This window comes from Mus caroli, unplaced genomic scaffold (genome assembly GCF_978045245.1).
Source record: "Mus caroli unplaced genomic scaffold, Mus_caroli_1 scaffold_6, whole genome shotgun sequence".
NCBI lineage: Eukaryota > Metazoa > Chordata > Mammalia > Rodentia > Muridae > Mus > Mus caroli.
Genome location: NW_028227261.1, coordinates 108,114,722 through 108,127,858, shown reverse-complemented (window position 1 = coordinate 108,127,858; position 13,137 = coordinate 108,114,722). Strand labels below are relative to the sequence as shown.

Genomic DNA, 13,137 nt, shown 5'->3' with positions numbered 1-13,137 from the left:
ACAAGGCTGAACAGCCTGAGTTGAGTTCTGCCTATTTTTGCCCTGGGGCTCAACCCTGGGCTTCAAGCATGCTAGCCAAATGCCTTACCACTGACTTACAGCCCCAGTCTCCAAGCTGTAATCTGAAGCAGGAGACAGTGACCTGAGAACCCAGGAGAAGCACTGGGAGGATGCTTCAAGGCAGAAGCAAGCCCCTGCAGAAAGGGAAGGATTCCAGATGAGAGGTAGGGCTTATGCCGCCTGGCCCAGAATGGCATGTGAGATGCGTGCACGGTTCATGGTGTGTAGGTGAGCAGAGAAGCAAGAGGGTCCTGGCCTGTACCTAGAGGCTAGGGTAGGGAGTGATGCAGCTGGCCAGGGTGCTGAAGGTCAGCCTGGGGCTTGGCGTGTGGAGGAAGGGGGGTCATCAAGGTTTGTACGTGGAGACGTCATGAGGCCAGAGCTGCAGATGTTCAGCTTGCCTTCAGAGGGCTGAGAGGGGATTTTCTTTCCTCAAGCCAGGCTGGTCTGGAGGAAACCAGCAGGTTTTGCTGCACTCGGACCGGTTGTTGCAGCAGCTGCAGAGCATAGATGTCTGAGGGCATCCTTGACTATGTTCAGACCTGTGATTAGAGACCCCAGATCCGAACACCTCAACTCTCAGCCCCCACAAGGAGGGTGATGGGAAGTTCTTCCCTGCTTCTCTCTCACCTGCTTGTCACCATGGTGATAAATGCTGCTGGTCAGACTTAATCTCCCCCCCCCCCCCCCCCGCAGGCCCACAACAGCTGACAGCACCTTCTGCCTTGGCCTCCCAAGCTCCACCCAGATCCTCCGAGCAGGCCAGGCCTGCAGGCTTGGAGGACAGAGGCCAAACAGCATCTCCTGCCAGATTGTAACTGTTATCAGCTCGGAGCTGGGGGTGAAGAGTTCAGGAAAAAGATACCCATGTCCCCAGGAGAAGGTGCTTCTGCTCTGGGATAGCGGGTTAAGTGTGGGGGTGGCAGAACCTGGTTCCCATGTGTTTTCTGGGGTCTGAAATTTGAAACCCCTGGAGGGATGACTCTAGCCATATGGGCAGCCCACCTTACAGTTTCTGACTTGGAGTCTGGGAACCCGCATTTGAATGTTCCAGCAGCCATGAAGCAGCTGGTCTGGGGACTGTATTTGAAGAACTGCTGCTCTGTGTCCTGCTTAGAATCTGAGAGTTCCCTCCAGGTCGCCGTCCATCTTTCTCTTCCTTCACCACCATCCTAGGAGGACAGAGCTGCGTCACACCCAGTCTTCCTTGGTGGAGTGGACAGCGTCAGTCTTTCCAGTCACTTCCCCCGAGAAGCTCCCAACCTCCAGCTTTTCCTGGGCCTCCTGGGACAGTTCTTGATGGGCTCTGAAGAGCTGGGGGCTGGGACAGGCAGCTCCCTACTGAGGCTTGCTCTTGTCTTTGTTTTCTCAGCTAGGCAGGGCTTTCTTGGATGGGGAACCTGGCACAGGCATCCTGGTGGCCTAGGTGTCTCCTCTGCTGCAGGATATGACAGAGGGACCCCACCCCCGCCCCTAGTCCAGGCTCTTGCTAACCACTGTCCACTTTTGGAGAAGGGCAAGCCCTGGCTCCTGTACTCCACCCAACAAAGGGAACAAACAGATTCCAGCCTGACCTGCAGCAAGCCTCACGGAGGAAGACTGGGGGGAAAGGGCTTGATTTACTTAGGAAACGTGGTGATCCTACCTGTACTGCAGGGTGTGCTGGTACACATCTGTTATCTCAGCCACTTGAGAAGTAGAGACAGAAAGGTCAGAAGCTCAAGGCCCTCCTCAGCTATACAGTGAATCCAAGGCCAGAAATTAAAAATGTAAGGGATGGCAAGTTTTACCAAGTCCTTGCTGCAGGTCAGGCTTGGACCTAAGGGGTTTGCAATCAAAGTGTCCCGGGCTCTGAGAAGGGCTGGAGTAGGGCAAAGGTGTTCACCTTGCTTCACTTCTCAGGGTCGCATTTGTGTGTGTGTGCGCGCACACGTGTGCATGTATGTGCTGGCGGGGGCGGTGCCACACATCCCTGTAACTAGGAGAGATCAGAGAAAGTCTGTTGTACCCCGCAGCCCACCATTTTCTAACTCTTGCTGAGTCTAATTCTATGCCAGACCCACTAGCTTTCTCTCAGACGGGCAGGGCACTGCACAAGGAGGCAAGAATAAGGCACATCGAGTCCCAGAGGTGACCAGGCTCAGTCAGGGCCAGCTTGGCTCCCTGCCTCCCTTTCCACACCTTTCCTGCTCAACCCTGAGGGGTTTGGCTTGCATCCTGCCAGTGTTGGAGAACTCAGTCCTCTGGGAGTGCAATTTCTGGCTTCTGCTGCCATCAGTCCCTGGAGCCCCAGCAGCCATCTGTGGCTTCCACAGTAACAGCCTCACAGATGTCGGAGGTTCCTGACCACGGACTACTGGGATGGCTGGAAACTTCCTTGTGGGACCGTTTCCTGTTTCCTCTCCAGTTTCTGGTTGTCTTCCTTGGGTGTGTCAAACTCACCTTACCCAGTCTGGATCCACCCATCCTAGGTGGGAGCTGAGGACCCTCAGTACAGCAGGTCCTCCATAATTTAGAATGATCACACAGCAAGATCCAGGAGGAGAAACTGAGGCAGCATGCTCGTGACTGCCAGGGCAGAACTGGGAACAGGAATCTGGAAGTCTTCTAAGACAGCGAACAAAGTTTCCTTTCATCCTGTGCCTGGTTACAGCACCAAATATTTCCCCTCTTATCTCTACCATGCTAAGTAATAGTGGGAACTTGTTTGTGGAGGGACAAATTCCAAGGATGGCTGGCAAAGGAGAAAAGGCCTTATGTGGAAAGGTCAGGGGTCATCCACATTATCAGAATCCTCTTGGGGATCAGAGCTTCTTTTCCCTTTAAAAGAAGGGCCTCATTATGTGGCTCAGGCTGGTCTTGAACACGGCCTGCAGCCTTCCACATTTAACTTTGGGGTTAACTGGTGCGTGCCACCTCACCCAGCTTTGCCCTTGGCTTTTGAAAGGTGAGGTGCTTTGACTGAGAGAGGCTTGGGTTGAAAACATGGGGTTTCTCGGGGCCAGGAGAGAAGACAAATCCAGGGATTTTTTCCTGTTGGCAAGGCCAACAGCCCTAAGTGCCATGGGGTGAACCTGAACACATTGCTTTATCCAGCATCTTCCCAAGGCTGACAGGTTAGTGTCAGGTAGGACTCTATATTCACAGTTGGCAGTGCATGTGTGTCTGCATGTGCACGCACACACTTGTACACATGTGTGCAAGTGTGTAACAGAGATCCATCTCAACTATGAGGGCGAAGCCAAGAGGAGACCATAGATTTAGCACAGGCTGTGAGCTTCTTTGTTCGTTCGTTTGTTTGAAACACATTCTCATATATCCTAGGCTGGCCTCAAACTCACTGTGAAGGGTGACTTCGAAGCTCTGCTCCTTCTGTGTGCTGGTATTATACCTGAATAGCATTCCACTTCCAAACTTAAAAAAAAGTATTTTTATGTATATAGGTGTTTTGCCTGTGTGCATGCCTGTGCACCAGGTGCATGCCTGGTACTCTTGGAGGTCAGAAGAGGGGATCAGATCCCCTGGAACTGGAATTACAGACAGCTTTGAGTCTGTAACTCCCCCGTGTGGATACTGGACTCAAACCCTGGTCCTCATCAGCAGCAGCCAGTGCTCTTTCTTAACTGTTGAGCCATCTCTCCAACTCCAGCTTCCACATGTTTTCATCAACCCAAAGGGCAGAACCCCTGAGACTGCACTCAAGTATTTTATTTTATTTATTTTTTGTTTTTTTGGGGGGGATAGGTTTTCTCTGTGTAGACCAGGCTGGCCTAGAACCCAGAGACCTGCCTGCCTCTGCCTCCCAAGAGCTGGGACTAAAGGCCTGTGTTACCACCTCCACACCTGGCAACCAGTATTTTATATTAAATTCCAGAGCCCATCAGCAGATGAAAAGATGTGATATAAACATGAGGGACATTCACAGCTATTCAGAGTGGCTGTCAACCTGCTCTTCAAGTGCTGTGCACAAGCCCTCATGGGTGGGGGGTTGTGACAATTAACCTATTTTTAGTTTTGTTTGTGCAGAAGGGAGGGAGGGAGACAGAGAGAGGGAGAGACGGGGAGAGGGAGAGTGTCTGACTGTATAGCCCAGACTAGTCACAAATTTGTGGTGATCCTCCTGCCTTAGGCTCCTGACTGTTGTGATTACATATATGCATCATCACACCCAGCTCTCTTAAAACCACACTCCCTTAGGGAGCCAGCAAGATGGCTAAGCGTGTAAAGGTGATCGCCACCAAGCCTGACAATCTGAGTTCCTGAGTTCAATCCCTGGAACCTCTGTGCTAGAAGAACTGACTCCCACAAGGTGTCCTGTGATTTCCAAACACATGCTGCGCCACATGCGTGTCTACATATACCAAACACATACATGAAATACAATTAAACAGTTAAAACCTTGTCCTGAGAGTGTAGCAGAGACTGAAGGGAAGGCCGTCCAGCAACTGCTTCAACTGGGGATCCATCCCACATGCAGACAGCAAACCCAGACACTATTGTGGATGCCAAGAGATGCTTGCTGATAGGAGCCTGATACAGCTGTCCCCTGACCAATACAGATGAGAATATACACAGCCAAACATTGGACCAAGTGTAGGGACCCCAATGGGGAAGTTAGGGCAAGGACTGTAGGAGCTGAAGGGGTTTGTACCCCATTGGAAGAACAACAATATCAACAAACTAGACCACCCAAAGTTCCCAGGGACTAAACCACCAACCAAAGAGCATATAGGGGGGAACCCATGGCTCCAGCTGGATATGTAGCAGAGGATTGCCTTATCACTGGGAGGGGAGCCCCTTGGTCCTGTGGAGGTTTGATGACCCAGGATAGGGGAACGCTCAAGCGCTGAGGCATGATTGGTGGGGAAGAGAGCGGGGGAACACCCTCATAGAAGTGGGGGGGGGGGGAGGAGACTATAGGGGGCTTGTGGAGGGGAAACTAGGAATGGGGATACCATTTGAAATGTAAATAAATAAAACAACCAATTAAAAAACACATTAAAGCCGGGCAATGGTGGCACATGCCTTAATCCCAGCACTTGGGAGGCAGAGGCAGGTGGATTTCTGAGTTTGAAGCCAGCCTGTTCTACAGAGTTAGTTCCAGGACAGCCAGAGATATACAGAGAAACCCTGTCTTGAAAAACAAAACAAAACAAAACAAAACAAAACAAAACAAAACAAAACAACAACAAAAAACCACGTTAAAAGAACCCTTGTCCCTTGGGGAAGAGTTAGCTAAGTTATATAATGGGCAGTTAATATACCCTGTTAAACTGCTGGGTTAGCTTGGATTAATCAACCAGGTTAACTAACTGGGATATCCTGCTAAAAAGACCAAAGAGTAGGGATCCCCGTCACCCCTTTTCTGCATCTTCCCTTCCCCCTAGAGATTCCTTGGTCATATGAGACAGATCTGCTAGATACTCATTGGTGAGCGGGTGTCCATACCTGACAATCACGAGTGAACCCAAATCTTTCCGTTTTGGTGTGGGAGTGGAACCCAGGGCCCTGTGCAAGCCACAGTCCTCTTCCACTGAGCCCACACTGAGCCCCAAGCTCTGTTCTTGTTGAGTCAGGTTATATGTAGCCTGCTGGCAGGCATCCCATATTGCACACCTCACTCTGGAAGCCCCACGGTCCACGCTGCTTCTCATGCTTCATGTGTGAATACGAGAGCCAGGAGCTCATGTGTGTGGGGCAGGGGAGGAGCACTCCTCTCAAGGTCTAGAGACCCAAAATGACAGCCCTTGTCCTGCTTGGGGGCTCCAAGTTGGTCTTCTTCCTTGCACTGCAGGCGGGTCCCTGAATCTCTACCTCACTATACACTCTGTGAGCCCTCCCCTGTAAAACAGGACCAATCAGAGCGAGCGTGGGCCGCTGTCAGGGAGCCTAGGATGTTTTGTGATTTGTGGGGTGAGAACTAGGGTGCCTTCAGGACCCAGACCGTCAGCTTCTGCTTGCCAACTGCATCAGTAGACCCTGTTAAAATCTTCATGGAGTTCTGGCCTGGGCAGCTATGGTTCTGGGCCTGATGAGGCAAAGGCCTGAGACCTGCTTCTGTTTCCATGGCCCTCTTCAGTTCCTCCCTCCAGGCTGTCCAATCCCTAGCACTTGCTTCTCTGAACCTTCCTGGGGGCTGCTGTCAGGGCAACATCCTGCTCCAAACCTCCCACTGTCTCTCCACTGAGCACTGAAAGCCAAGTTGTGGCTTCTGAGGGTGTCTGGAGGGTCTAGGAGAGAGGGAGGAAGGGAAGGCAGTTCAGGGAGATAAGACAGCAGCCTGAAAGAGAGCCATATGGGGGCATCTTCTACAGAGAATTTCAAGTCGGCGACAGAAGCTGACCCGAGTCTGGCTTCCTCTGCTCATGCATTTCTGGTTTGTATCAATGAGCAAGCTCTCCTTGGTTGCTGGGGTGCAGCTCATAGCAGAGCGTGTACTTAGCATGGGAGAGGCCCTGAGTTCATTCTCAACACCTAATGTAAACAATAACAACAACAATAAAAAGACAAACAAGCAAAACGACCTCTCCCTGCCAGAACAGGCCAACCCTCCTTCCTGGCCCGCACAAACCAGAGTATGAACCCAGTCCCCCATCCAGGCTGAGCGAGTCTTTGCTCTCCACGCCTGACATGGCACAGGACACAGTGTCCCTCCTCCAGGAAGCCTCCCACATGTCCCTTTTGTGTCCCCACAGTGACCATGACTCTCTTTTTGGTCTCCACAGTGACCATGACTCTCTCCCAACCTCCTGACTCCCACAGTGTAGACTCAGCCAGCAGCAGTTTCAGTTTTCAGGAAAATTCAGGAAAGGGACTCACAACACAGAGTATCTTGTAAGCTCTTTGACCTCAACAAGCCCTGCTGCCTCCCCTGAGCCTCTTCACCTCTGCAAAGTGTGTTTCATCCTTGAATAATTCCTTGGCTTTGATCTCCCATCTTTTGGGCACAGACTAAGTTTGGTCTAGACCAGAAGTTCTTAACCCATCAGTTGGGACTCCTTCAACAAACCTCTATTTCCCAAAATACCTATACTATGATTCATAACAGTAATAAAGTTACAGTTATATAAAATAGCAACAAAATAATTTTATGGTTAGTGGGTCACATGAGGGATGGTATTAGAGGCCCAATGAACAGAACACTCTCTGTGCTTCTAACCAAACTCTAGGAACCAACCCATCATGGGCAGACCCCCATCTTCCTGTTCCTTGTCTGAAACACCTCTTGCAACATCTCTAACTTCCCGGTGTTAAGCCTACCTCTCGTCTGATCTGTTTTGTGAGATAGGGCCCCTGGTAATTGAAGCTGGGCCTCCTATAGAATAGGATTACTGAGCCTAAGGCCCCACCCAGGCTCCCTCTTTCCCTCTGCTTTTTGAAATATATGACCCTAAGCTTCCCACCCTCTAGCCCCACCTTGCTCAGGGAGCCGGGCTGCAGATCTATATATACCCCTTTCATCCCCAACTGTCCTTTCCTGTTGCCTCAGGACTTTCCAGGCAGTTTCTCCTGTCCAGTATGCCCACTGCCCACCCTCACCCGAGCGGCCCCCAGCTCCTTAGGGGAGCCTTTCAGTCTTCCAGAGCGGGGATAGCCACTCTCCACTCCATCGGCTCTTTATCTCCCTCCCTCTCCAGACCCCTACCTCAGCTTCTGTGGGACTGTACAATGACTCTGACATCTTCAGACCAGGAGTCTATAAGGGCAAGGCCTGGATCTGACTGACTCACTCAGTGTCTCTGAGCCTTGTGCTACATACCCAGAAAACTATGGATATGGGACAAAGGTCCTACTCAAAATTTATATTGAAAAGTACTATTTAAAAGGAAAGAAAAAAGAGCATTGAAAAAGAAAAACAGCAGCTGGGTGATGGTGGCGCACGCCTTTTATCCCCGCACATGGGAGGCAGAGGCAGGCGGATCTCTGTAAATTCATGACTGTCAGGGCTACACAGAGAAACCCTGTATTGAAAAACACCACCACCAAACATCAAACAACAAAACAATCAAAAAAGAAAAAACTACCTAAGCACAGTGGAACATGCTTTTAATCCCAGCACTTAGGAGGCAAAGGCTTTACTGAGTTCAAGGCCAGCTTGGTCCAAGCTAGCTGAGGCCACAGAAATGAGCTCTTGTCTCAAAAAAACCAGAAAAGAAAACCAGTAACAATTTAGGGAGTAAACAGCTGATCTGGTCTGGGCTGAGAGTCCAGCACTGTATGTGGAAAGTGGAGCGCTTTCTCCTGATTGGCCAATGGCCAAGCCACTACGTCATGGTTACAGTAGGGCTGAGGCTAATGAGTGGCCAGCCAGCTCTCCAAACTCTCCAAACTCCTCTGGCCATTCTCCCTGGCCACTGGGCAGTCTGAACTGCTCCCTGGTGCCGGCACACTCCCCTTTGCCTAGCTTGGTAGCCTGCTTTGGATGAAGAAGAGGCGGGACCTAGTGTGAGCAGGCGTGAATCCAGATGTGCCCCTATGTAGCATGAGCCAGGGGCGGGGATGAGAGAGGAGAGAACACACGTGAGAGTCTAGATGTGGGGCTGAAGAGCTGGCTAAGTGGTTAAGAGCACCAGCTGCTCTTCCAGAGGACCCAGATTCAGTTCCCGGCATCCACATGGTGACTCAGGGCTCACAACTCCGTAACTGCAACTTCCTCTTCTGGCCTCTGTGGGCACCAGGTATGAAAACCATACACAGACATCCACGGAGACAAAACAGCCGTCACACAAAATCAGAAAACAAAACAAAACAACAAAACAACAAAACAAAACAAAACAAAACACACTCTAGATGGGAGCCAGGCACAGTGGCACATACCACCCTTGCAGAAACTGAGGCAAAAGGATGGCCAGGTGTTCCAGGCTAGCACGGGCTATACAGTGAGTATCGTGTCTGCCAGGGCTATATAGGGAAACCCTGTCTCAAAAGCTAAACCAAATCAATACAGTAAGCTCAGCGTCTTTATTTACTATGCCAGGTGGTTGAAGGCTTGAGTGCTGAGGGCAAAGACCGAGACCCCATGCCGCTCAGGGAATGGGGTCTCCCTATTGGTGTCATTCTGGGGCCTGCCATCACCCTGGGTTCTTGATGCATCACAGATCCCAAGGCTTGGGCCCCTGCCTGCCCAGGTGTCCCCAGATCTGTGCTAGCCATCTCGGCACCTCTCAGAGGAGGGCCCCACTATGGCAGGACCCCCACTTCCTGGCTCTGGCCAGTCTCAATGGTCTGTCTGCAGCCCCAGAGCTGTGAGACTTTTCCCCATGAAGCTGTCCCTGGGAACGGCACCCAGGCCTCTCTATGTGCCCAATCCCCTCTCGACCTGAAGGGTACATCATCTTCTGGCCTGCTGATGCCAACTGGGTCTTCCTGCTGAGTATGTCTGAGTATGTACAGACATACTCAGCATCACAAGTGTAGTGGAGAAATGTGTGCATGTCTAGAAAATTCAAAACAACCTGACCCACTGAAGATCCCCAGACAGATGTCTGAATAGTCTCCTACCCTCTGACCCTTCCACCCCACGGTACTGATGATGGAGCCCAGGGCCTCTTACATGCTAGGCTAGTTCTCTACCAGGGATACACGTTCAGCCCAGTTTTTAACTTTAGGAGACAGGATCTAATATCTTGGCAAACCTTGAACTTGCAATGCCCCTGTCTCAGCCTCCCAAAGGCCTAGGATTATAGTTTGTACCACCAAGCCTGGCTTGAACATTTTTCTGTATTTGTGTGTACATTGTTTTTTCATATCTGACTCAGACATGCTCCTTCTGCCCCCAGACTGTTTTTTTTCCCAGTGGCACTGCCACCTTGGGCCTCACTGATAGACCAGTCCTCATTGTGATGACATGACACCCCGCCTCTGAAGCTGGCAGTTCCCACAGCTCCTCAGGCAGGTTCTGGAGGTTTTCACAGGGGTGGGGGGAAGGGGGTGGAGGAGGGATGGGGGAGGGGTGGGAAGCAGCACTTTGGGCCTAATGGGTCCCTTTGGCACAGATGGTTCTCTTCCCCTGAGGGGCTGTGATCCCTGATTGAGAGGTGGCTGCCATCAGGGTCCCTTCCAAGTGAAGAAGGGTAAGCAGACATTCCCTGGAACTGTTCAATCGGGTGGTGTGAGGGCAGCAGCAGCCATTTGTCTAGCTGGTTGTCCCTTTCCAGTTTGATCACAGGCCTTTCACAACAGGCTGGAGGCACTTCCTGCCCAGACACCCCAGAACTCAGAACCAAGTACAATAGAGGGGTGCCTGGAGCTGAACTTCCATGTCATTTAGGGTCTGGGGCTCGAAACAAGCCCGTACACTTGGCAGAGCAGGCCCTTAGCAGCAATCTCCCATTTTTCTGGAATAGTCTCCTGTATCCCAACCTGGCTTCAACCTCGCTATACAGCCTTGAACCTTAAGATCCTCCTGCCTCTATCTCCCAAGGGCTGGGGTCAGTGACACAGCCGCCACACCCAGTTTATGGGGTGCTGGAAATTGAACTCAGAGTTTCTACGAGCTAGATAGGCACTCTGCCAATGAAGCCACATTCCGGCCCAGTCACTCACTCCCATTCTGTAAGGGAAGGAGCAAAGTCTGGGGAGGTGGGTGAGGCACTGACCTTCAGAGGCGGATGACTCAACCCCCCACAAGCAGCTCGGAAGGTGCTGCCTCTTTCAGGGTGTCTCCCCAGGCTCCCACCACATCCAGGATGGACTGGAGATCCTAGCTAGAGGTTCCCTGGTTCCCAGCTTTTTGATTATAGCTATGGCTCCCCCCTTAGAGTGATACTGAGTGTCAGGAGTTACAATGGGACAAGCTAATAACTAGCAGGTGATCGTCCTGAGGCGATCGGTCTGCTTCAGATTATTAAGTAATCTGCAATGGGTTCGTCTTTTTTTTTTTTTTTTTTTTTTTTTTTGGTTTTTTGAGACAGGGTTTCTCTGTGTAGCCTTGGCTAGCCTCGAACTCAGAAATCTGCCTGCCTCTGCCTCCCAAGTGCTGGGATTAAAGGTGTACACCACCACACCCGGCTTGGGTTCGTCCTTATTAAGCAAGGCTGTAAGGGATTCATTTTAGGAAAGATTCCTGCTATAAATATGCTTTTCCCAGGGTCTGGAGAGATGGCTCAGTGGTTAAGAGCATTCATTGACTGTGCTCCCAGAGGTCCTGAGTTCAGTTCCCAGCAACCACATGGTGGCTCACAACCATCTGTAATGAGATCTGATGCCCTCTTCTGATGTGTCTGAAGAGAGTGACAGTGTACTCACAAATATTAAATAAATAAATATTTTAAAAATATGCTTTCCCTGTTATTATTAAACATATATAACAATCACTAAGTAGTAGCACACCCCTTTGGAGCAGATCTCTGCAGATCCACGAAGATGTACTGTCTTGTAGTGATACTATATAGACAAATAGATGAATTAAGTCTTAATGATGATCCTACAGGAATTCCTAAAATTATATCTGTGATTATTAAGTTCTTTCTGCACCGGTGCTTGGTCTTATGTTCCGTATGCATACGCAAGTATGGATGTGTGTGTAAGTATGTAATTGTGAGAATGTGTGCATGTGTGTGTGTGTGTGTGTAATTGTGAGAATGCATGCAAGCTGGACTCAACTGGTTCGAATGGAAATGTATACATGAGCATGCATGAATCTATATATGAATTTATGTGAGATTATGCATATTTGCTTATGTAAAAGCTTTTCCTTGTGGGAGTGTTATTCTCTTCACCTGGTTCAACAGAAGTTTATTGCTCCAAACTTCCCCCTAGCCGGACAAGCAAGAGGCATCTGGACAACAGGGAAAAGGCTCTAGCAATTAATCCTTTACTTAATCTCCTGCTGTTTTAGGATGAGGTGCTAAGTGCCTGAGACTGCAGTCTCTGGCCTCAGAGGAACACAGAAGGCAGTTACAATGGCATAGTAACTTAGATAAGTGAACTTTTTATTCTACAGCAACCCTAAATATTTCCTAAGACCAAGTCTTAACCTCCACCAATGCTCTCCCCACTCTGCTGCCCCAAGAAGAACCAACAATAAGAAGACCACCTCCCCCCCTCCCCCCGCCGCCGGGGCTGGCCCCTGGCAGTTGAGGGTTATGTTGACTCTGGCTTAGCCATCCCTCCCTCCAAATTCAGAAGCACCCCAGTGCATGGTGACAGTGCCGGTGACAGTGGTAAGTGTGAGCAATAAGACTGGAGGACAAAAGTTCTCCTTTTATGGATGGGGACACAAGCAAAAAGAGAGGACAGGGTTTGTTTAAAGGGCGCCACAGTGGCAGGACCAGGCTCTTTCCTTAGAGTAAGTGTTCCTTCCATTCCACTGCTCCTTTATCTACAGCCTTGAATGCTGGTTCTGACCCTGAAGCTCAGGCTTGTCTCTTGCGCAGGCTGGGACCCGTGTGGTCCAGCTCACTGGGAAGGGCGCTCAGTCCACCAGTCTGGCCACCACCCTGGAGCCGCCCCCAGGAGCAGCCCATCTGTTGAGCACCCATATACCGTGCCCTGTTGAGCACTTGCCACACATCTGCCTGAAGCCAGTGGCTGGTGCCATTGTGATATTACTCTGCAGGCGAGCAGGGAATGATCCTGGCCTAAGACCAGCTAGAGGCTGGCTGTCAGAGTGTACTGGCCCAGTGCAGAGTGAAATGTACAGACAGTTTGCAGGAGAAAAAGTCCTCAGGGGGAGGGGCAGTATGGCTTGGCAAAGCCCATCTCTTTCTTGTCACCTGTCACTTCCCAACGAGGCTGAGGGGTGAGACTCTGGCCTGGGCCTCTTTTAAGTCCCTAGTACTTCCAGGGATCAAGCCACTTGCCAGCCATCTACAAGCTATGGGCCCAAGGCCAGGCTAGAAGCAGCTGTCATGAGACTCCCATACAGGTTCTCTCCTGGCCCCAATTTCTCTTTTGAATGAGACCCCACTCATTCCTGAAACCCACTAGCTCCACAGCTAGGAGTAGGGTGGGTAGGTGGGTGGTAGAGGTGACTCAGTGAAGCCCACCTATTCCAGGGTTTGCCTGCAGACAGAGAAGAGCAACATGTCTGGACTCTGCAGGCAGATGGCAGGGTATGAAAGTCATTTAGACAAT

General features: G+C 50.7%; 1 protein-coding gene and 1 long non-coding RNA gene across 2 annotated transcripts in view; both read right to left on the bottom strand.

The window, feature by feature from the left end:
* Positions 1-13,137, bottom strand: part of Coro2a (coronin 2A) — a 54,161-nt gene that overhangs the window by 35,620 nt on the left and 5,404 nt on the right. The gene's annotated exons all lie outside the window — the stretch shown is intronic.
* On the bottom strand, positions 1,094-2,017 carry LOC147004327 (uncharacterized). The gene is made up of 3 exons (XR_015047249.1): positions 1,851-2,017; positions 1,706-1,748; positions 1,094-1,232 (listed from the first exon to the last, which is right to left on the bottom strand). It is a non-coding gene; the product is annotated as an uncharacterized LOC147004327 (long non-coding RNA).